The sequence below is a fragment of the Pongo pygmaeus genome, chromosome 3, assembly GCF_028885625.2.
Source record: "Pongo pygmaeus isolate AG05252 chromosome 3, NHGRI_mPonPyg2-v2.0_pri, whole genome shotgun sequence".
NCBI lineage: Eukaryota > Metazoa > Chordata > Mammalia > Primates > Hominidae > Pongo > Pongo pygmaeus.
Genome location: NC_072376.2, coordinates 203284322 through 203308727, shown reverse-complemented (window position 1 = coordinate 203308727; position 24406 = coordinate 203284322). Strand labels below are relative to the sequence as shown.

The 24406-nt window shown below is 41.9% G+C and overlaps 1 long non-coding RNA gene across 1 annotated transcript in view; it reads left to right on the top strand.

The window, feature by feature from the left end:
* Positions 1–24083, top strand: part of LOC129035144 (uncharacterized) — a 100116-nt gene extending 76033 nt beyond the window's left edge. Inside the window, exon 3 of the long non-coding RNA XR_008502125.1 lies at positions 22093–24083. This is a non-coding gene — a long non-coding RNA (uncharacterized LOC129035144). The remainder of the gene's footprint in view (positions 1–22092) is intronic.
* Positions 24084–24406: the final 323 nt, after the last annotated feature.

Sequence of the window (24406 nt, the reverse complement as noted above, 5' to 3'; positions counted from 1 at the left end):
TTTAGATCTTAAGATGAATGGAAGGGATTTGATCACGTTTGTAGAGTAAATTGCTGAGATTCGATTGCAACTGATAAAATAAAAAGAGGTTGAAAATGAACTGGTAAAAAAGATTAAAAAACTATAATTGCTGGTGAAAGTAAAACTGGTTTATGTAGCTCTGGACTCAGGCTCTATTTTCTTATGGTTTGACAGGCAATTGAAACACAACATTAAACAGTAAAGGATATGCCTTTAACAATAAATTAATCTAAAGAGCCATCTTTTTTTTTTAATCTCAGATGGAATGCAAACTTATTACAAATCTACTTTCTTGTCCCAACATTCCTTTTATGTAGTAAAAGCTTTTGTTTGCAGGAGCTTATGGTGAATGACCAACATGGATTTCTTGTAAGATTTTGTCACTGAAGAGCAGCTTTAGTGAAATATGCAAAGTGATTTTTGTTCCTGATCTATCAAAAAGCTGTGCAAGAGATGGCCACTTGCAGAACCTGCTTTAGGATTTTTTGGGGGGTGGGGGTATTACATTTGATTTAATTAATTAATTAATTAATTTTGAGATGGAGTCTTGCTCTGCTGCCCAGGCTGGAGTGCAGTGGTATGATCTCGGCTCATTGCAAGCTCTGCCTCCCGGGTTCATGCCATTCTCCTGCCTCAGCCTCCTGAGTAGCTGGGATTACAGGCACCTGCCACCACACCCGGCTAATTTTTGTATTTTTAGTAGAGACGGGGTTTCACCACGTTGGCCAGGCTGGTCTTGAACTCCTGACCTCAGGTGATCCACCCACCTTGGCCTCCCAAAGTGCTGGGATTACAGACCTAAGCCACCGCACTGGGCCAATTTTATTTGTATTTTTGGAAAGTGCTACCTATGTTTTCCTGCCAGTCCCCACTCTCCCAGAGGCAAACAAAAGATGGGTTTCCAGGATTTTTTTCTCAGTGATCACCCAGAAGAGTCCCTGGATTTTAGGGCAATAACGTGTTTTTGTGCTAAAGCTGGGATGCAGGATTGGTGCTGTGAATGTGTGGCCGTGCGCTCACAAGTGCTCTGTGCTTAGCAGGGCCCGGTATCTGATTTAATGGTTTGTGGCTATGGTCTTGAAATTCTTAACGATGTTTGAACAAGGGGCCTTGCATTTTCATTTTGTGCTGGGCCTCACAAATTATGTCGTCCGTCTTGCTGATAGTAACATAATAAGTGACATTGATTGTGTTCTTAACAGGAACTGTTTTAAGCTTATTGCCTGTATCAGTTCATCTAATATTTGTAGCAATCCTCTGAGTTAGGTGTTATGGCTCTCAATTGCAGATGAGAGACTGAGCACAGAGAGGGGAAATTGCTAAACTAGTAAGCTGTGGGGCAGATTCCAACCCAAATCACCTGCTTCTGGAGCTGGTGTTCCGAACTGCTGACCTTGCCGCCTCCGCCCCACTTGCTTTCTGAACTTCTCATGGCTTGTGTGTGCTGGAACAGGCACCACCTAAAGCAAACTGCATAAGGTTTGTTTGCTGAGAATGCATTCAGCAAATGCAAATATATGACCTGAAGAAGTCAAGCAGAATTCCTCAATCTCATCTAAAATTAACTAGCTGTTACCTTGGGCAGGATTCAGATGCAGTGGAGGCAAGAAGGGAAATGAGCCAGGGAAAGAGGTTTAAAAAATGTAAAGTCAGCACAAGCGACAGAGTGAGATCCTGTCTCAAAAAACAATATTAAAAGGCGGGGGCATAGCTGCACCTGGCAGGGCCCCTGGTGGTCAGCTTGGGAGGAGTGATGTGGGGTAGGAGGGGGTCAGGCTGGAGGACAAGGGAAAACATGACAGAGTACAACCACGCTGCCAGCTTAGCTGTTTGATTACGGCCGATGCTGGAGACAAGTCATGCAGTTTTAAATTGTTTCAGGGACGGAGTGAGAACATTTTTCTGATTTGCCCTCTGATTTGCACATGTGAGTGCTGGTGGGTGTGTGGCTGGAGGTGGCTGACGCAGCCCAAATGTTGGGAAATGCAGTGAGACACCTTCCAGCAGCTGTGGCTGGGCCTGGGATTTAACAGCTTCCTGCAGCTGGGGCTGGGCATAGGATTTACAAGCTGTTGCCAGGCTGCCAGGGAGACTTTGTTGCCGCCCTTTAGAACACACCACCTAGTAGGCGACACAGAGTAGACACTTCAGAGTATGTGAGCAATGAACACATGAATCTCACAGTCGTCCACCCTGCTAGTGTTTAAGGTGGGTTCAGCATTCAACAACTCTTTCTGACTGATGGATTAGATCTATCAAGAAAATTTGGGCTGGGTGCGGTGGCTCATGCCTGTAATCTGAGCACTTTGGGAGGCTCAGGTAGGTGGATCACTTGAGGCCAGGAGTTTGAGACCAGCCTGGCCGACATGGTGAAACCCTGTCTCTACTAAAAATACAAAAATTAGCCAGGTGTGGTGACGTGTACGCTACTCGGGAGGCTGAGGTGGGAGCACTATTGAAATGGGGAGGCAGAGGTTGCAGTGAGCTGAGATTTCACCGCTGCACTCCAGCCTGGGCAACAAGAACGAGACTCCATGTAAAAAAAAAAAAAGTTACAATTTGTTGTACTTCTCCTTACCACAATTGTTGATCCACAGAGTAGAACAGGGTCCTTGAGCAGGTGAGTTTTGTTTGAGGTTACGCCATCGCAGTGCCCAGCATACTGACTCTGTGATTGGAAGTTGTTAGGATGGGATAAAAAGAAACTCAATCTTTTAGGTCCCAAGTTTCTCATTTCCCACCGTAGGCTAAACATGGTGCCTGAATCTCAATATCGTGACAAGGTGTGTTCATTCCTAGTAGACTCAGACGAAAACTTCTTGCTTCGAGTTGCTGTAGTGCTAAACGGCGGTGTGATTTGCAACATCCTAAGAAATATATATTTGACCTTTGTCCCAGGTTCTTTGCACAGAGTTCCCACAGCCCTTGTAATTTTCTGGGAGATGGGGTGAGAGGACCATCTTTTGCTGTTCATAATAAACCACTTACAACTGTGCCTGAGTTTATGGTAATGACCCTTGGTGGGTCCCTAGATAGCTTCAGAATGGGGCTGGTTGCCAAGAGAGCCAACTACTTGAGTAGAGGGTTAGGAGGACAAATTTGCTTTGAAGGAGAATTGATTTTTGAGGAGGATATAAAATATCTACTTTGTAGTCAATGACCTCCTTGGAAGAGTGTTTTTTCTTTTTAATATCACCCACTATAGAACTCAAGGAACCAGTAGCTCTGTGATTATAGTTACATATATTAGATATCTGTGCCATCCCTGCAACAAAGTGCATCACAGCATTCCCAAGGCTGTTTTAACAAGGTAGTCCCAGATGCTCTCGGCGTTTTCCTTCTTTCTGGAGATTTTACCTTTTGTTTTCCTTTTTTCTTTTCACATAAGACCTGTATTTCTGATCAGAGAGGTTAAGGACTGTTGCTCCTCACTGTTTTTAAAACGTGACCTTGCTACAGCCACTTCTACTTGTTTCTAACTTCAGGGATAGTCTATGCTACTTAAGATGCGCCACTGCCCATCTCTGGTCAAAAGTATTCTTTTAAATTTCAGCATTGATCTAAAAGGCGTGATACACTAAATATAAAGAAGTAATCAGCAAATATTAGGCATTTTACAGTCTCAATTGCATCACACCAAAAAATACTTGTATGTGGTTTAACATGTTTACACACCTTGAAAATCTAAAATTCAGACACTTTATACATGGAGTTCCTGCGCCTCATGAGCAAGGATCTTGATCATGTTATTTAAAGCCCTGCACCACTGCCTAGTGGTGGGCCTGGGAGATCCTTCTGATCTTAGCATTCTTGACCTTAAATTTTGAAGATAATCAAAATTATTGATAATTTTTAAGCGATACAAGTATTATTATCCACCTCCTAACCTGTGCACTTGAAGGGGTGATAGATTAATCCCCTAGACATTCTGAGCAGTGCTGCTGGATACATTGACAGAGGGCTAGAGGGCAGAATTCACGGGACAAGAATTGCCATCACCCTTAGTTCTCCCTGTTTCTCTATTGAATATAGGGCTAGTGAGAGGACTAGGAAGGAAGAGCTTTGGAGGGGAATGTGGAGGATGGAAGGATGGGTACCACTGAGGTGCAGGTGTAATATGTCTACCATCTAGTCATCTCCTTCTCTGCATAAACACCAGGGGAAAGGATGGTTTCTGAAAGAGCATCTTAGGAATGCCATGAAAACAAACGGTGTGCCTCTGTCCATGTGCGGGTGTTCTCTGCTAGTGAGTTTGGAAATGAGAGTGACTTTGAAATAAACAGACCACTGTAACCACCCAAAGGGTTCTTTTTGCCTGCTGCCAAGATAGAGCCCATTTGTCAAGACTGGGGGATTGCAACTGGGAAAGAGTCTAATACACGTAGAGCCAGCTAAAAGGGAGACTGGAGCTTTCTTATGACTCAAATCAACTTCCCTGAAAATTCAGAGGCTAGGATTTTTGAAAGCTGGTTTGGTGGGGTGGGGGGCTAGGGAATGGGGAGTGCTGATTGGCTGGGTTGAAGATGAAATGACAGGGAGTTGAAGCTGCCCTCTTGTGCTGAGTTGGTTCCTGGATGGAGGCCATAATACAAGATGAGCCAGTTTACCCTTCTGCGTGGTGCCAGCTGGTCCATCAAAATTCAGGGTCGGAAAAATACCTTGAACACCAATCTTAGGTTTACAATAGTAATGTTATCCACAGGAACAATTGGAGAGGCCAGTGATTTTGTGGCCTCTGGCTGCATGATTCCTGAGCCATAATTTCTAATCTTGTGGCTAATTTGTTAATTTTCCAAAGGTCATCTGGTCCCCAGGCAAGGAGGGGGTTGTTTCAGGGAAGGGCTGTTATCGTCTTTGTTTCAAAGTTAAACTATTACCTAAATTCCTCCCAAAGTTAGCGTGGCTTACACTCAAGGATGAGCAAGGGCAGCTTGGAGGCTACAGGCAAGATGGACTCGATCCCATAGTTAGTGTGGTTTACATTCAAGGATGAGCAAGGGCAGCTTGGAGGCTAGAGGCAAGATGGACTTGATCCCATAGCATGGCTTACACTCAAGGATGAGCAAGGGCAGCTTGGAGGTTAGAGGCAAGATGGACCTGATTAGGTCAGATTTGTTTCACGTCATAATGTTTCAATGTCAGAGTTTTCTCATTGTCAAAATTTTTGCAAAAGCGTTTTCACTATTAAGTCCTAGGAAAACATTTTCTCTTTCTGTAAGAAACCTCAAGAGGTTATGTACTTATCTATTTGCTCTTCAGTGGCATAATTCTAGGTGTCTGTTAAAAGTTTAAAAGTGATCAGGTGGAAAATATTCGTGTGGTGTTAGGACACAGGGGGCAAAGCGCCCGCCACCTACAGCAGTTTTAACAGTGCTGGCACCTGCCGGCACTGTAGGTAGCAAAGAATATTATGAGTAATTCTTCACTTCCTTAAGTATGTTAGAGAGGTAAAAATCTGCAAGAGAAACTCCAGATTTTGGGTGGGTTTGAAACTGCATTACAAGTTGGTCCTGCAAAATCCATGTTGCCTGTAAGCTACAGCCTTTGAAATGAAACACATTTCACAAATTGGGCTTTGCCAGCATTTCTTTCAGGGAAGCAGCTGCCCTGTTTCCTCTAATAAGGTAATATGCCTGAAAATGCAATGTAAGCCTCCAGGGTCAATGATTAGAGAGGTTTTGCCCACACAGGCTGAACGGACCCTCCAAGCAATTGGACGGTCCCTCCGTCAGTTGCAGCAGCTCCTTTGCCTCCGTGAAGAGGGGGTTTGGCTGATTCTGTTGTTCCATTATGTGGTAGATTGGGTGTGGGGAGTGTTGGCGTCTAAGAGCAGAACAAGGCTGTGCGAAACCTTTTCGAATGTGTAGACGTGTTATGCTGAAGCACTTGTTCTGATCGCGCAGAGCACACCCTGGAGTGGAATCATCGAAGGACTGTTCGACTTACAGACTGGACGGACTCACTGCTTCTGTCCATTGGAGTTGGGAAGGAATTCCATCCAGGGAGATTCTAAAGAGAGTCAGCACGAGGACAAATGAGGGGAGAAATGGCTGTGAATGGAGCTTGACTTTCCCTGGAGTCCTGACTTTTCAGAATAAATGCTCCTGTAGAGCCTGATATTCTGCAAGTTACAAGTGGCTGCTTGCCCTTCTCACTTGCTGACTCCTGGAGAAAGTAGGGGGAACATTTTAGGTGAAGATTATTGCCAGGGAGCTCTATCTGTTGCTAACGGGCATGGTGAAAACATTTGCACAATATGACAAGAATAACAGCATTAGATTTGAGAGGGCTCACCTTAAGCCGGGTCATGTTCCAGTGCTTTAGAAAGAGGACTACCGCCATCAGTGCTTTTGCTTACCACATGAGATAGGTATCATTGCTTTCATCTTAAATATGAAAAAGTGGAGGCTTAGGGAGGTTAAATGCCTGGTCTAGGATCGAACAGCTAGGAAGAGGCAGACCCATGGTTCAACAGGTCGGTCTCACTCCAAAGCTTGCGCCTATAACCACTGCCCTCCAGGATGAAAATAAAAACAGGAAAGAACTGCATAATATTTGTACAGTGCAGTGGTTTCAGTCTCAGGTAAACGTTCCTCAATGATTCTAATTCTCCCCTCCCTCTTTGTTGCCATGACCCACTGGGAATTACTGGTATTACACATATAAAGCTATAAAGGGCCTTCATGTACTTTTTCTCATTCACAAATTGTGATTTCTCCAGCTGTTGTATCCCTGACAGCTGTTTTTATTTTCTTTAATGATGGAGCAAGTTCTAAAATACAATGTAAATCATCAGCGAGTAAAATTAAAGTTACCAGGTAAAACCCAAAACATCAGATAAATTGATTTTCAGGTAAACAACACATAATTTTAAAAGTTGTAAGTATTTACTAAATACTGCATGGGACATACTTACGCTGAAATATTTTTCATTGTTTTTTGAAATTAGAATTTAATGAGGTGTCTATGATTTTATTTGCTGTGTCGGGCAGCCCTGCATTAAATTAGAGAAGTGTATGTCCAAAGAACGAAACTTGGATTTGGCGTTTCATGATATTCCGCTGAGGTCAAGGGAAAACTCCCGTGAAATGGGGAGAAGAGAAACATTGGGAAAGTAAATAGTTGAATCGACTTGCTTTATATAATTAGTCTTTTCATAAAATCTTGCCCGTGTCAAACGGTGTTTTCAGTCATTGATATTTTGTGTAGAATGGTAACGATTAGAACAATCGCAAGGATTATTTTGTCTTTATCAATAGTTCCGCTGAAGCTCCCCCAAGATAAGACTCAATGCAAACCTTGTTTTAACATTTCCAAATGTTTAATTTTTATCTGAGTGTACTGCGGGGCCTTTGAGATCTTCTGGTAAAAAGTTCTTCCATCAGCAGGAACTTGAAATTTTCAGGTGTGATGAGCGTTTCTGCTCTGGAACGCGGGCACAGGGACTCCTAAGGCTGTCCCTTTAACTCTCGGTTCTGCGTGGCTGACTGGACACAGTAAGCTCTGTAGTTACTTCCCTAATAGCTCTGACTCTATTTCACAAAAGCTGCCTCTTTCCTTGTGTAATGAAACCATGAAGTGAAGAATGCCTGATTTCCTGGGCAGAGGAGATTCTGGAGTAATAATATTTAGTGGGAACTGAGGTTGTGGCAGTACTAGCAGCAGTGGTGGTGGTGGTGGTGGTGTGTGTACTAGTGCAGTGGTGATGCGATGGTGGTGATGTGTGTGCTAGTGGTATTGGTGATGTGGTGTTGGTGGTGGTGTGTGTACTAGCGGCATTGGTGATGTGGTGGTGGTGGTGTGTGTGCGTGTTCATACAGGGTGGAGGGAATCAGGGGTGCGTTTCCTTTGTAGAGTAATTTTGACCAAAAAACTACTTGGCTCTGGAAATTTGCTACAAGAATATTTTAGAAGTATATCTGTTCATTGAGTACTGCATATTTTAAGCAACAAATCAACCTGTAACGTGCATTGCAGCAGCATTTATTAAAAAAGAGGTGCACATGGTATGTAGAGAAACATTAGTGGCACTTTATGACATGAAAGTAATCAAAAAATATTCATTTTCTGACAGTATTTATAGGTTTTTAAGGCCCTGATTGCCATGGCTTTCTGAGTTGCCTTGTCTCTGATTGATGATGTGTCCTGGATTTGGTTACTTTTCCCCACATGCAATTTCAGATGTTTTTCACTGGGGGAATATGGATTGGTAATATACATGAGAGTAAAAACACACAGGAGAATTTTAATACACAATGAAAAGAATTCAGTTGTAAGTGATCTGAAAGCCCAGTCCTCTCACCCACTCTTTCATTTAACAACTCCCAGTCTATTAAGACTTTGCTTTACTCAATGATTTCATGTTAATCATCTTTTGTTTTATAGCCCTTTATTTTCCTGCTGGAATCAATATCCCATCAATTTCAGTGATCGGCTGCTCTGTGATCTATGAGATGGTGCTAGTACAGGACTGAATTTATACCAGAGCAATTTGCTTTAAATGTTACCAGCTCTTTATCCAAAACATTTCTTCCAGCTTATTCTCATAATTTTACTACTTCTCGCAAAGCTGCTTCTCTGCTTTTAGAGAGTAGAGAGTGGCAAGTAAAATGTAAAATGCCTGGAGAGAGGATATAGAGGTTGGGCTTGGAAGCACAGAAGTTAAACCCGTGAAGTGATGTCAGTCAACAGGAGAAGTGTTGGCTGTTTTCACGCTGTGTGGCTGCTTGTGACACAGACTTGATGAATTGATTTCCACCTTGGAGACCATATTTCAGAGCAGCTTGGATCCTGCTGGTATATTCAGATTGCCTGAAAATCAAGCAAAAGTAATCAGTTCGGTGCCATGTATCATAGGATGATCTCGCACCCCTTTCCTTCCCTAGGGTTACCTTCATTTGGCTGGGTGGGCGTTGTCCTTCAGATCATTTGTATAAATCCAACTTGCACATCACAGGGGTCTCTAAGTTCTTTGCAAATATTAATTTAGAACTTAAAAGTGCATTATCCCCCTTTAAAAATACATTATCCAAGTTGTGATACCAGCATTTTAAATACAATAAATAATTAGTTACTTCACTTAATCTTGTCACTGAATATAATTGCAGTCACTGAGAAGTGGACATTGATCTACTTTCTTGATGCCTATTAAGACATTTTATCTCATAAAAGGATGTTACTGGTAATTATGACACCTTGTGCTTTTCCATAGTTACATTTATTTTAAAAGACACTGTTTTCTTCTTAAATGGAATAATTTCCTTTCAACATAGGAGGAGGTCTGATTCCCAGTGTCCACATGAGGCAAATATACAGGCAGCTCTCTGTGTCCCCAGGCTCCCCATCTGTAGGTGGTTGAAGCCAGATGGAAAATAGCACAGTTGACCCTCCATATCTGTGAGTTTCTATCCAAGGATGAGAGAAACCCATGCATAGGGAGGGCTGACTGTATTTTAATTTGTTTCAAGATGTCTTTTTCCATTCTGTTTTGAGTATATGATAAAACAGTAAAAAAGCAAATTTAGTATCTGTGCAAACTCATTTTCTTGCTGAAATTGCTTAGACTTGGTCCTTTAAGGGAATGTTTGGAGAGCTAATGTTAAAGGTCAGAATCTAAGAAGACTTTTGGTTTCAGCTTTCTTCATTGTAAAATGGGAATAATAATTCCTGTCCTCATGTCTTCTCAAGGCTGCATGAAAAAAATATGAAAATGCTTTAAAAATGAAATTAATACAAAAATTCAGACTTATTTTAAAGAGAGTGAAGTATATGAGGATTATATAAGAAAAGGAACATGACAACATATATAGTCCAGTTCTGATGTTAAAAATTATTATAGGGCTGTGTTAATTACACTTCTACTGACACCTTCTAACTTCAACCATGTCTTTTTTTCCCATGTAACTCTTGTTAGCACTTGGTCTATCTATAAGAATATTCCTTTTGTAGTTGTTTCTCTACTTATCACCCTCTTAACTCTACAATTTTTAAATAATATATTACAGCTTGTCATATCTGGTGGTCAGAGGCAGATGGTGCTTAAACAGGTAGTTGACATCCAATTACTCTCTGAGCATCCGAGCCCACTAGGTGTCTGGCATGGCCACCCTGGGGGATAGTCCCCCTTTCTGGAAGAGAAGGTTGCTTTGTAAGAGGGTTTTGTCTTTCCCTGGAGCATCATGTGGACTAGATTAGGCCACCTGCAGAGTCTCTGCCAAAGCTCATTCATTTCTGACCTGGCACCCAGCAAAGTCCTCACAGACACCCTGAGGATGACTCCCAACTAGAAATGAGTCTATTTGGTGAAGGTTTTGTCTCTCAGTAATAAAACATGGAGGAAGCTAGAGCTACTTATTGGGTAGCAATTACTCAAAGGCAGTGTCACACATTTATAGGAAAACTTGTAAATCTAAGGAAAAGTGATTTGCCCGCAGTGGGAATAGATTAAACAGAGATTAGAAACATCGTTTCCTCCTTTTCTGCCTTACCTTTTGTATTTTATAAGAGGTTAAAAATGGCTCTAAAGTATGACTCGTGTTTTATTTTTACCGGCAAAAAGAAGTTTTAACCACATGTGAAATTCCACTACTTACTAATGACATCTGCCTTTGAAGCATAACTCGTTCATTGAGGGCACGAATTACATTATGGATGTGATGTTGTGCTACAGCAACGTGAATTTTTGACACGCTAATTTATAATGACTGGGAAATGAGAAGACCATAGGGGAAAGATAAGACTGGCATCCAGACAGCTAAAATGCAGAAGGATGATTGATTTAAAGATCGGCTTTAAGGAAAGAATTATTTTTAAAATGTGTATTTAAATGTGAGTAGGTAGACCATGATTCCTTTTTAGATTGCCAGAACAATGAGGTTGAGGATCGGGTGATTTGGGAGAGTTCGGACTTATCCTGATTTGACTGTGAACCTAGCAAAAATAACAAAAGCAAAACCAAAAACAGATCATCTGAGGACATGGGTATCAGCAAGGCCGCTGGGCTTGGGCAGGGCTGCCCGATGTCAGCTGTGCAGTGTGGTAGCTGGTCTCCTGAGACGGTCCACAACATTCCACCTCTCTCTGCATATGCTTCCTGCCTATCCTGTCAAAAGAACAGATTTCCCGTCACTAGAATCCAAGCTGGCCTTGTGACTGCTTTAGGATGGAATGTGACAGAGATGGCATTTGGAACTCCTAAGCCCAAGCCTTAAGTGACAGCCACTTCATTTCTCTTGGAATGCTTGCTCTTGAGATCCTCAGTCTTGGGAACCTGTCTCCATACTGTAAGAAGTCCAAGACGCAGGGAGAGGCCATGTAGAAGGGAATGGAAATGCTCCCTTAGATGCCCTGGATGAGCTCACAGCTGATGGCCAGCACCAATGCCAATCACGTGAGTGAAGCATTTCGCGTATTTCAGCCCAGTTGAACCCCAGACAACCACAGCTCCAGTTGCTATCACACGGAGCAAACCCACAGAATTGGAGAAGGTGCTGGAGGATTGCTTCTGTCTAAAGAGAACCTTTTCTCATTCCCTGAAGGGCCCTTGTAGACTGTTCATGGCTCTCGGTGTTCAAGTGAATCAGGTTACAAGTTATGTCACCAGATAAGGATTCTATGTATCTAAAGTTTACCAGCTCACAGTGAGCTTGTGTCTTCCTATTTTTCTTTAAAAGAGATTTTTGCATTTTCAGTGGGTGACTGGGAGTGTGCTGTACTGTTGACAGCTCAGGGAGACATGGTGCCAGGGAGGTTCAAGTGGGGAAGGTCAGAAGGTAGATGTTGTTGCTCAGATGGAGGCATCTCCTCAGTTCCACAGAAAACGGTGCTGCTTGTGGAAGTGAGAGTGGGTGAGATTTTGTCACAGAGATCTAAAGGAACCTCGATCTTTGTTTAAGCAGGAATTATCGTGCTTTCATGTTCTATTTCATGTGGCAAAGAAATGCAGGCTTTGTCCAAAGGCTACTTACAAACTTGTGCTTTGTGTTAGTTTTACATTTTATGTGTTTATGTTATATTTTAGCTTTTTGACATATTTTATTTTAGCTTTTTTCTTTTAAGCCAGTTTATTTGTCAGCTGTCTTACAGGCAATAACCACAGGATAGCCCTTAAGAAATTGGGAGTAGGCTTTACCTGGCATAATTTCCAGTTGCAAGAAACCTCTCCCCAAAATAATCACCACCTACCTTTTGGACCCGGAAATTCTGTTGAAAGAGTTCCATTGCATTTCTTTAAAGTGTTTATCCTGCTAGAACACAAGATTTAGAATAGTAAGACATTTTCTTTATTTAAACATTAAATTCAGTACATCTTCAGCTTCTCTTTTGAAAATACATAAAGATACCAGGCATCTGAAGAGAGAAAATAAAAGGTTCACCAAAAATCTGAAAAGAAGTTTTAAGTTACTGAAACAAAACTCTAAAACTTAATAGAATCGAAAAGAGGAGGTTATTATAACTTGCCTATGAATTCAGAGAAAACAATAGCATTCCCACTGCCTAAAAAAAAAAAATCATGTATTGTGTTTACACTAACAACTTTATCCCCTATAGAAATAAATTTTGTTCTATTTTGACAGTCTAGAAATATCTGTGAATTAAAAACACAATTTTGAAAAAATATGATGTGAAAATATGTTTTATAATCTCACTCGGTGCCTAATTTTAGCTAAAGAAAATATTCCTTTATATTTTTAAACTGACAAAAATTTTGCATTTTTCACAGTTTTATTTAGCTTTTTTCCTGATCAAATCAGTGATCATGCTTTTATATGTAAATCTGTAGTTTATTTTTCAAATGTTTACTTTGCTCCTTACCTATACTTTTTTCTTGTTAAAGATTATTTGAAAGCATCATAAAATTTATTTTATTTATTCATCGACCAGTCTAATATTTTCAGAAATTACAGGTTGCAATAAAACCACCAAGTTATACAATACATGTAAGGGAAAGACAGAAATTAACAACAACAACAACAACTTTGATTTGGAAATAGTTTCACATTTACAGAAAAATTACTAAAGTAAGAATAGTACATAGGACACTTGATTACCCAGATTAATCTACTTTTAGCATTATTTTCCTTTTTCTCTCTTATTTGCTTTTTTTATCTCTCTCTTTTTACTTTTGCCCTCTCTATTTTTACTTATGTATGTTTTATGCATATTTTAATTTTTTCTTGGTATTTTTGTCCTGTACTATTTCAGAGTAAATTGCATTCATCATGGCCCTAAAACTTCAGTGTCTATTTTTGAAGAATAAGGATATCTCTTTAGAACAGTTAATGTTGCTACAGTGATCCTATCCAACTACCATCGGAGTTCCATTTTTGTCAACTGACCCCATAAAGTCCTTCCCAGCCTTTTTTCTGCCTCCTGTACGTGATCCAGTCTAGGAAGAGATTGTCATGCGTTTTTCTAGCCTCCTGGAACATTTCAGAAGCCTATTTTTGCCTTTTATGACATGGACGTTTTGAAGAATACAGTCCGATTCAGAAAGAGACATGGTTTCTCATTTTGAATTTGTCTGACGGCTCCGCGTGGCTTGTGTTTGTCCGACGGCTCCGCGTGGCTTGTGTTTGTCCGATGGCTCCGCGTGGCTTGTGTTTGTCCGACGGCTCCGTGTGGTTTGTGTTTGTCCGACGGCTCCGCGTGGCTTGTGTTTGTCCGACGGCTCCGTGTGGCTTGTGTTTGTCCGATGGCTCCGCGTGGCTTGTGTTTCTCCACGTGGCTTGTGTTTCTCCGACGGCTCCGCGTGGTTTGTGTTTGTCCGACGGCTCCGTGTGGTTTGTGTTTGTCCGACGGCTCCGCGTGGTTAGATTCTGGTTCCTCATTCCGGGCCAGAAGTGATGTGTGTTTTTCTCTAGGGGCACGCGATGTTCATCTGTTCTTCAATGTTGATGGTAACTTGAATCACTTTAATCTCTGGGAGACTATGCAAATCACATGAAAATCTCCCCCTAGATTTGGCCTCTGTTGGTGCCTGAACTGAAGTTTACCACGGTGGCTGCGAAGTGACGGTTGCTTCTTCACGTTTCCCAGTCGACGCTTAGCATTCTACTGTGAGATCCTTCTTTTCCCTGCACTGATTTGTTTACCTATTGATTATTGGCTTGGACTCATTAACAAGATCTTATAAATGGCCTGTAATTTGTTACTGTCCTTAATTATTTTGGTGTTCAAATTATCCCCTATTGGGCCTACATGAGCACCTCTCAGCTGCCTCCTGAGTCTGTGTGACATGCCCCTGCTGTGGAGTCTGCCTCAAGCTGAAAAGCCAGGGGCTAGAGAGGTGGAAATGAGTTTTCTAAATTTCTTTCACTTTATTAGCATATCCGTGACCAGCCTGGATCACAGAGGTGTATTGTGAGCAATAGGATGGAGGGAACCAGAGTCCAACCTTAGGGAAGTCCTTTCCCTGCTGCAGAGGAGGTGGAGAATCCTTACAGCATGGCCAGGCATCGCAGCAGGGTAAGGGAGAGAGAGGCAGGTAGACGCAGCCAGGCATCGCAGCAGGTAAGGGAGAGAGAGGCAGGTAGACGCAGCCAGGCATCGCAGCAGGTAAGGGAGAGAGAGGCAGGTAGACGCAGCCAGGCATCGCAGCAGGTAAGGGAGAGAGAGGCAGGTAGACACGGCCAGGCATTGCAGCGGGTAAGGGAGAGAGAGGCAGGTAGACACGGCCAGGCATCGCAGCAGGTAAGGGACAGAGAGGCAGGTGGATGCAGCCAGGTAAGGGAGAGAGAGGCAGGTAGACGCAGCCAGGCATCGCAGCAGGGTAAGGGACAGAGAGGCAGGTAGATGCAGCCAGGCATCGCAGCAGGTAAAGGAGAGAGAGGCAGGTAGACACAGACAAGCATCGCAGCCGGGTAAGGGAGAGAGAGGCAGGTAGACGGCGAATGAGCATCGTGGGTCCCACTCCCGGCTGAAATCTCACAGAGGAGTCGAGGCTGAGGGACAGCCCATGGCAGGAGGCCTGTTCTCCTGTTCGCTGTTTTGAACTTTGGTGGGATAGGGCTGCGATCACAGAGGGAACATGCTATGGCAGGGCAGAGGGAGCCTGGTTAGCCTGCTGGGGCCCTGAGGGCACAGGGGAGGTCCCCGGTCACCAGCTCTGCTGGGAGCTGAGGCCTTTCTTGCAGGGGCCACCGTGGTAAATGGGTGTGACCCTGCTGCAAAGGTCACAGCACAAACAGCCCTCCAGGAGACGGACATGGCCACGGAAGAGATTTGGGGTGAGGTGATGGGGAAAGGGCCCACAGCCGCACAAGGCACTGTCCCAGAAAATAAAGTAAAGACAACCTCACCAGGTATGCCTTAGCAGAATCTACCAGGCCCCAGGAAACGTGGCCAGCTGGTGGCTCTATAGCAGAAATTAGCGAAGACTCAAAGGACCCATGCAGACTCAAAGCCTCTTCCTCACATCGCATATGCCTGTTGCCTGGGCCACTGCTGTGGATACCTGAAAGTCAGAATTTTTACCCCAAGAGACACAGCCAGTTGCTAGGAGACTTTTTGAAGTGTAAGAGAATGAGACACCATTAAATGGAAAGTTGAAAGCGTTTCACTCCAACTCCCTCTGGTAGCCAGCCCCATGAGACTGGGTGAGAGTGTCAATTAGTCATAGAAAATGAGATGCCACTTTTTCTTTGCCTGAGTAAAAGTGTGTATGACTTTTGATTCCATTAAATACTCTTTGGCCGAGAGATCACTCCAGAATTCTGGCAGGCAGTCTCTCTCACTGGACAGTCTCCCACTCTGGGGTTCTGATGGCTGCGCCCACTAGTTTTGCAAACCTGAAAGTCAGACAGTTGTGCCCATCACCCACGCTGTGTTACGAGGCTCCGTGGAGAGTCCCATGTATGCATTTTTAAGTTTTCCTAGGTACGTTGTCTGGAGTATTCAGTTTTGTGTGAAATAGACTTGGTCCCAAACTATGTGAACCCGGGAGAATTAACTGTAATCGGTTCAGGGAGATAAAACATATCTGCCCAGGGGTTGATGATTTTGAAAGGGTATCTCTTATCCTGGGCCAGATAGACATGAATCATCAAATAGGTATACAGCATGGTGTCCTTATTTCTGACCATCGAATCCAGATGTCGGCTCTGACCAGTGGTTCCAGGTTTCTGGTCAGTCTCACTGAGTTAATAATGATCACTAACATTTGGATGGAGCGTTAAAGTTTCACAGCACCTTCTTGTGAATTTATCACATTAGATGGTGGTGCTGGGCGTGAATATGTGCCTTCACCTGCCGACCCAAATACCCTGCCAATAGGGTTTTGTCTCTTTCTAAGAATTTCTTCAAGACACTGATTCAGCTACTCAAAGCTATTTTAGAATAAGACAGAAAATGAATAAATAGAGAGACGTTTGGTCTTTCTTGTCTAGAAGATTCAATTCCCTGTTTATGGTCATAGAAGATAAACTGTAGCTGGTATTGGGAGGTGTTGTTCCTCTAACCTGACTATCTAAGACTGTTCTTTTCTTTGCTATGAAAATGAAGGAAAATATTGTCCCAATTAAAGATATGAATATACACAAGCAAAGAAGAGGCTAAATGACATATCTGGAGTCTCACTTTGAAGAATCAGCAATTAAAACTCTGGATCCAGCTCACTTTTCCAGAGTAAAAATTTTTTTGAAAGCCTTATAATTCATAGACATGTCTGAAAAAGCTGAATCTTCCGTGCTGGTCTGCATTCCAATAGGTGGCTAAAACTGGTCAGAATTCGAAGGAGTCCCATTCATCAAATCTATTTTTAGAAGTGCATTAGCATGTGGCTTTGCAAACTCACATTCATTCTTATGAAAAGCAGTGAGTGCTGTCATAAAAATACTGTCATGATTTACTGCCTCCTCATGAGACCCAGGGCTAAGCCAAAGGGATACCATGCACCCTAAACCTCCTCATAGCTGCTGCCTCTGAAACTCGACTCTGTAATTTGGTAAGTGTTTTAAAAAATACAACTAAATGGCTACCACATGGTGGAAAATTAGCAATCTGGGACTAGAACTTCTCTGTGGTATTAAATCCACATATGGAAAAAATTAAATATTATCCTCAATGCCCTCCATGTGTTCAGTTGTATTAAATGAAATGCTTATAAAGCGTGACATTATTTAACTTTTATAAGTTTTGTCACATCTAGTAAAACTTATGACTGTTCCTTTGAAAAACTTTATGCAGGTGCCTTCTGAGCCCACATCAGTCTGGATGTCCTATAACATACATGTGATTTGTTACTGGATATAGCACTAGACAATCAACAGTAGAATTCCAACCAGGATAACTTAATATATCACAAAATGCAGTCACTGGTAGTAGGCAATGCTGTGGTAGGTTGGTTCACAATAATCTCCGTTTCTATAGAAAGGATTTTATAAAACATGCAGGGTGTGAGATGTACCATAAATTGTTTTGACAAAACTGACTCTAATATAAATGGCTCCAACTCTCTTGTATTTCTGAAATTTAAATGACACAGCCACGTGACTTTTGCAATCTACCTTTGGGAATGTAACAGGGCTGCTGAACAAATACCCTATTCCTATTGATGCTGCTGACAATAACAAGAACTTTGGGGGGAAATTTGCCACCTTAACTTGGTTTACTTTGACCCAGGGAGGTATTTCCTGAGCCCAAAGTCTAGTTTCTCAATTTGCTGGGGGCTGACTCTGGTGCTAGATGCTTTAGAACTGAGATGGTCCTTCAGAGTTCAAAGTCATCATCTCTCTCTGGTTCAGCAGTGTGGTTTACACCCCATTGGTGTCCAAACCACCTGGAAGGTTCTTTAACACAGGAGATCTGGTCTCCATCCTAGACCTACTGCATCTGTATGTATACGAAACTCTGCAGGTGATTTGTATTCAGTCTAAAGTGAAGATTCTCTGACAGTCTGAAGTCCATTGGCTAGAGAGAAAAAAAACCAAGGCTGAGAAGGTGATCACGTGTCCCCACTACATACAACTAGACTGTGCAGAACATAAGGATGCATTATTATCTGGTGATCACAGGGGTTTTTAGCTGTACAAATGTGACCCACATAGAATTCAGTCCCTTGTTCCTGGGATAAAATGAGTTGCTAAGCTGGACTGAATAATCTACCATAATGGGAGGTCCATGCTAGAATGCGTCACCTCAACATGCTCATTCTTTCTTTTTTTTTTTTTTTTTTGAGACAGAGTTTCACTCTTGTTGCCCAGGCTGGAGTGCAATGGCACAATCTTGGTTCACTGCAACCTCCACCTCCCAGTTTCAAGTGATTCTCCTGACTCAGCCTCCCGGGTAGCTGGGATTACAGGTGCCCCCACCACACTCAGTGAATTTTTGTATTTTTAGTAGAGATGGGGTTTCATCATGTTGACCAGGCTGGTCTGGAACTCCTGACCTCAGGTCATCTACCCGCCTCAGCCTCCCAGAGTGCTGGGATTACAGGCATGAGCCACCGTGCCCAGCCAACACGTTCATTCTTGAATCTCCGCCTGGGAGACAGTGAGAAGGAGACTTGACTTTGCTGAGACTTGATATCTAAAGGTCTCAACTCACCACAGAATTTATGCAGTGTCCTTTTAAATTCCAGTCTTGGAGAACTTTGTTTAACCATGGGTCAAAAGAGTTTGTCCTGTTATATTTGTAATAGATCAAACTCTTAGGTAGTTTAAAAGGTATACTTGGTTTCATACAGAACATAGCAAATTTGCCAAGCCCAGTTCTTCCATGTAAATAACATGACTGAAGTCCATTTTATTGTCACATACTGTGAGGCAATGTGTGATGGAAAAATGTTTCAGGTTCTGGTGAAACAATCTTACTTCACAAGAAATACCTGGGATGAAGTCTCACCTTGAGACAAGCTAGAAAGAGTCAGTGACTATGTCTAAAGAAAAAGAAGGCATTTCCAAGGAGATCTTGAGTTTCTCAGGCAGGCCGACTCCTCTCACCGCATGTTGCTGCGTTCTCAGTGATAATGTCATTCTGGCTCATGTTACAATATCTTTGGTTCTCTGGGTCTAGATTTTTCCATACAGCAGCAAACTGCTTTAGGCAGCTCATAGATGATCAAAGGCACAACAAGCTGCTAAATGTAATGTAACTACCTGTAAATGTCAATATTTTCTCAAATAAGTGTTTTTTTTCCCTTAGTTCCAAATTTGGCACTGTACACTAATGTCACTTGGGAGCTGGCATAATAGTGTCTGATGAGAGAATTCCTGCAGCTACTTATTCTATATTTTCACAACAATTCTCCACAAAGCAGTGGTAAAAGTCCATGGACAGTGTAGTTTCACCCCACAAGAGCATTTCTTTTTGCTGTTGTCTGTAGAATTTCTTCCTTGTGTGTCCTCTTATGATGAGTGACCATTAACTCTTCATGTTTCACTGTCTTAAACGTTCCTATAGGATCACTAGATCTGGGATCCTACAGATCACTAGAACTGGGAGACAATCTTTTTCTTTCCCTAACAACATCTCAGGCTGAGTTTTTTACTATTAAAATATTGTCATTTTTTGGCCACTACTGACAAAATATGAGTCCTTACCCACTATCAGCCAAGAGTCAGTAGTTTTCAAAAAGATTAATAAAATGCATGATCCTTTTGTTTGTTTATATTTCTGGTTGAGAGTACAGATGGGTAGCTCTTGGATTTTGGAATCAACTATATTTTCTATTAAAATATGCTGTTCCAGTTGACAGGATCGTCGACCGTCTGGTTTTGAATGTTCCAGTTGGCCCTTGCTTTGCTGTAGTCAGTGAAGGAGAGACTATGGGTGCTTGGTCCAGTTGGATTAGGCTGTGGCTTCTTTCTCTGCATCATGAATGTTGGCAGGATTGGGCTTTGGCATGACTTCCTGGGGCAGTATGAATGTTGGGCACAGGGGAGCTGTTGTATTAAACAAAGCTGTGCCCCAGAGCAGGGTGCCTTCTGCCTGGCTTAGAGCCCCACCAACAATCTTTCTGCCATCTGGCTCCAGTGAGGGCTGAAAACCTCAGTTCACAGCTCAAGTGAAATCTGCATGGGCCAATGACAGTTAGAGACACTTGAAAGAAAGAAAGTCAGAAACCACAGACTTGCTTCTTCACTAGTAATTGGAGAATACTAATTAGGAAAATAATGAAATAGTACAAAAGTTATCTTGATTGACAAGATTAGGATTATTTGTTGATTAATCAACAGTCACTTGATATGTAAAGTGTAGGTGCTAGTGTGTGTATGTATATATATATAAAAATATAGGCATACCTATTTATGCATGTAAATACCTATTATACGCATCTATTATTTGAACTTTAAACGTGTACACATATATCGGTTTGTCAATCTTTTAAATTAATATGTAACATTTGTACGTATTTATGGGGCACCTGGGACATTTTGCTACATGCATGGAATGTGCGATGGTCAAGTCTGGGTATTTAGAGCGTCCACCACCTTGAATATTTATCATTTCCATGTGTTGGGAACATCTCAAGTCCTCTCTTCCAGCTCTTTAGAAACATACAATAGATTGTTGCTAACTTTTCACATGGATCCAAGGCCTTTTCTGTCATGGTGGGTTGGCTGATTGTAATCCTAATTGTCTTCCTTCCAGAAAGCACAACTCTAATGCATTATCCATTTCTTTCAAATGGAGTGAGAATTTAAAGATACTTGTAGAGCATCCTGAAGGCAAAACCCTTATGGAGTTTTATGTAATTTTATAACTGTTTTTAATAGGAACTCACCCCTACTGAGCTATTTCAAAATAATCACTTCAGTTTTTTAATGAATAGGAAACAATAAATTTCTTTGTGCACTCTTACTTGAGTTTCAGTAATAGTTCTTTAGATAATTATGATGGCAACTGTCGTAAATGGGCTTGGTAAACTGACGCATGGTACATGGTACAGTAAACTGACTCGTGGTACCCAAACAGCAACTGGGAGGGGAGAGGGGAGCACGTATCCTGGGGTGCTTGGGATCCAGAAACAGCATTATTCAACATGCTTTGCAGAGGAAGTGGGAGCTTGGCTAACTGGGGGAGCTGACTTCAGAGAAAGTCAGCTAAAAGAGTTTCTACTGTTCTCAAGAGGAGGAAACTGATGTCTACCAACTATTTCTGTGGTAGAGACCCACAACCTAGAAAAGTAGTGGGCTAAGGAGGGTCAGTATGAATCTATATGCTGGGATTTGTGGCTCTTCCATGACTTATACCCATTAAGGGCCTCTCTTAGGGATATGTAAAAATGATTCTAGTTATATTAACTTATTCCAAACAGTAGGCTCTGAATGTGCACAAGCTGCTGCAACTTCTGTGACAGACATGAGCCTGGCCAGGTGGGAGAGGCTAGGATATGGAATGGGTCAGGGCCAGCATTCTTGGACCTTGCTCATCCCTCCCAGTCTTACTCGGAGAGTAGGCTCCAGTTTGCCTTTGCCTTTCTATATATATTGCTACACACACACACTCACACACACACACACACATTGAGACTTGACAGCCACGTTAAAAAAAGATATTAGTTGAGGAACAGAGCTGGAGTCCAACATCTGGTTTTGGTAAAAGCTGGCCTTTGTGCCCAATTTTACAGCTAAACTGACTGAAGTACCACGAACTCATGAGTTGTGTAGGGTCAGCGCGTCAGGCAATAGCTCAGCTGCTATATGATCCCCCAACCCTTGTAACTTTCAGCCCTATATTTTAACTGTTAAGCCACATGGCCTGCTATAGAATATGCCACAAAACACCCCAGATGTGTGTTGAGAGAGATCCTTCCATGACCCAGCTAACATTACGTCCCCGTAGGACTTTCTGATGATTGGATGTTCCTGGTGACCTCTCCTGCAGTGTAAGCGCATTAACCCAAATGTTATGAGGATTTCCCCACAGGACAGTCTTATAAGATTTTCTTATGAGGTCAGTTCCTAGGAAGGCAGGGATTTAAAAGCTGCCACAACAGGCAATGAAGCAAGCAACATGTGGCTTTGCTTTCAGTCTGTCATTTTAAGCAATGAAGAATTTATACGGGTAAGTTTTCTGATAATGGATAAGGTTTCTGATATAGCTGATGGAGTGTTTTTTGTTTGTTTATAGGCTTTGGATTCACCTTGAAAACATCCTCTCTGAACATCAGAAATCCACTTGGTCCCTGAATGGTGTATTAACTTCTAACATTTCTGACTTCCAGTCATGGAGATTTCAAAACCAATTGCATATAGCAGCGAAGCTTTTCACTTTTAATGGAACATTTAGGAGAAGGGCAGCTTTTCCTATTTTCTGTGTTATCTTCAGCCTGTTAACTGTTATCAGCCCTGGAGAGAAACCATCCCTTCTCCTTAAAAACATGAACCACATACCAAGTTGCTTCTTGCCTCTTAAAGATTCGGGTCACTCAGGTACGTCATACTGAGACAGGACGCTCAGGTACATCATACTGAGACAGGACGCTCAGGTACATCATACTGAGACAGGACGCTCAGGTACATCATACTGAGACAGGACATGTTGATTGTTGGTGTGTATTTCTCCCAAGCCACCACTCAAACCAGTGTTTGATTTCCATGGAGGTTGGCTGATGGCTTTTAGCTTGAGCCCCAACAGTGTGACTTCATACAAAGCAATTTCTTCAGAAATATCATGGAACTTTAGGGACATTATATTATTAAATTAAAAAAACCTAATATGTTAATTTTTTCATTAAAGTTTATGAGTTTACTGAGTCTTTCGTTTCCAAAATAGTTAATGAGCTTTTGAGTCATGTTTTTTATGAAAGGATTGACTTTCCCATGGCGTCCAACTCTGTAGATAATCATCCGAAACAGATTTGACTGTATTTGTTTACCAAAAGGCTGCCTAAACCAAGCTCTGCCCTGAATTTTTTGTTTTCCACACTTATGTGCTAAATCTGTGTAATTTGTTAGTTTGTCTCTCCAGAACCACTGTTGGTCTTGCGTAACTAATCAGCAGAGGCAGCAGTCTGATGGGTCCACAGCGACAAGGGAGGCAGTGGGAGGAATGCAGTGGCCAGGCAGGCGAGGGACCTCAGGACCAGCAGCTCAGCTGCAGCCTTCCCTTTTCTCAAGGTCGTACTGAGCAAGTCAAATGGTGAAGAAAGTCTCCATCTCCAAACTGAACACAGGATTTGTTGAGGTGGCCTCCTGGAGCCGAAGTGTGTTTGGGGTGATATCTACAAACTTCCGTCCCTGCTTCACTGGTGGCCTTTGGAGAATCACCATTTTTTTTTTGGTCTCGTTCTGTGGAATATATTCTGAAAAAATAGGACAAATGCTAAAATAGTGATGTCAAATTTAAGTTTTTCATAGAAATAGCATAGTAGGGAACTATACTCATTTTTATAAGGAACACATTTAATCGTTACTCTTTCCCTTCCTTTGTTCTTTCCTTAAGAAATACTGAGTGTTGATTATGTACAAAGAATAGAATATGATGGGAAACAATACAAGTACCTTATTACGTGTCATATAGTATAAATCTTTAAATTGTGAATATAAATTAAACAGAGCCCCTCGGGTTCATGGCTCATGCCTGTAATCCCAGCACTTTGGGAGGCCAAGGCAGGTGGATCACTTGAGCCCAGGAATTCAAGACTAGCCTGGGCAACATGGCAAAACCCTGTCTCTACAAAATGTACAAAAATTAGCCAGGCATGGTGGCTCACGGCTGCAGTCCCAGCTACTTGGGAGGCTGAGGAAGGAGGATCACTTGAACCCTGGAGATTGAGGCTGCAGTGAGCCATGACTGTGCCACTGCACTCCAGCCTGGGCAACAGAGTGAGACCCTGTCTCAAAAAAAATAATAAGTAAATAAATAAAACAGAGCAACTCAGCAATAATTATATATTTAATTATTCTAAGTATTATGTTTAATAATATAATTATATTTAAACATTGTATTATGTAACACATCAAAGTGTATCATATGAAGTTTTTTGTCTCCATCATTCTCTCTTATTTTGATAGTAATGATGAAACACTGGCCCAACTTAATCCTCAGAATGTGTTTATTGAATTAAATGGTAGCCGTAGAATTCAGAAGAACTTATTTGAAGAGCTTTAAAAGGGAAATAACATTTATGATTTTCCCTATTACAAAAGTATTTGTTCATAGTAGAAAGTTGGAAAATTCTGTAAAACATGAGGAATAAAAGAACAATCATGCCTAATTCTATCATTCAGAGATAGCAATTACTACTAATATTTTGGCATATTTTCTCTAGCCTGTGTGTGTGTGTCTGTGTGTGTGTGTATCTGTGTGTATGTGTGTGTGTGCACAAAGAAAAAACCAGAGGAAATGTCATTTTTTTATACAAATATAAAATAAAAATGAGATCACACAATATACATTGCTTTTAGACATATTCTTAAAATTTATTATATCATGAGCATTT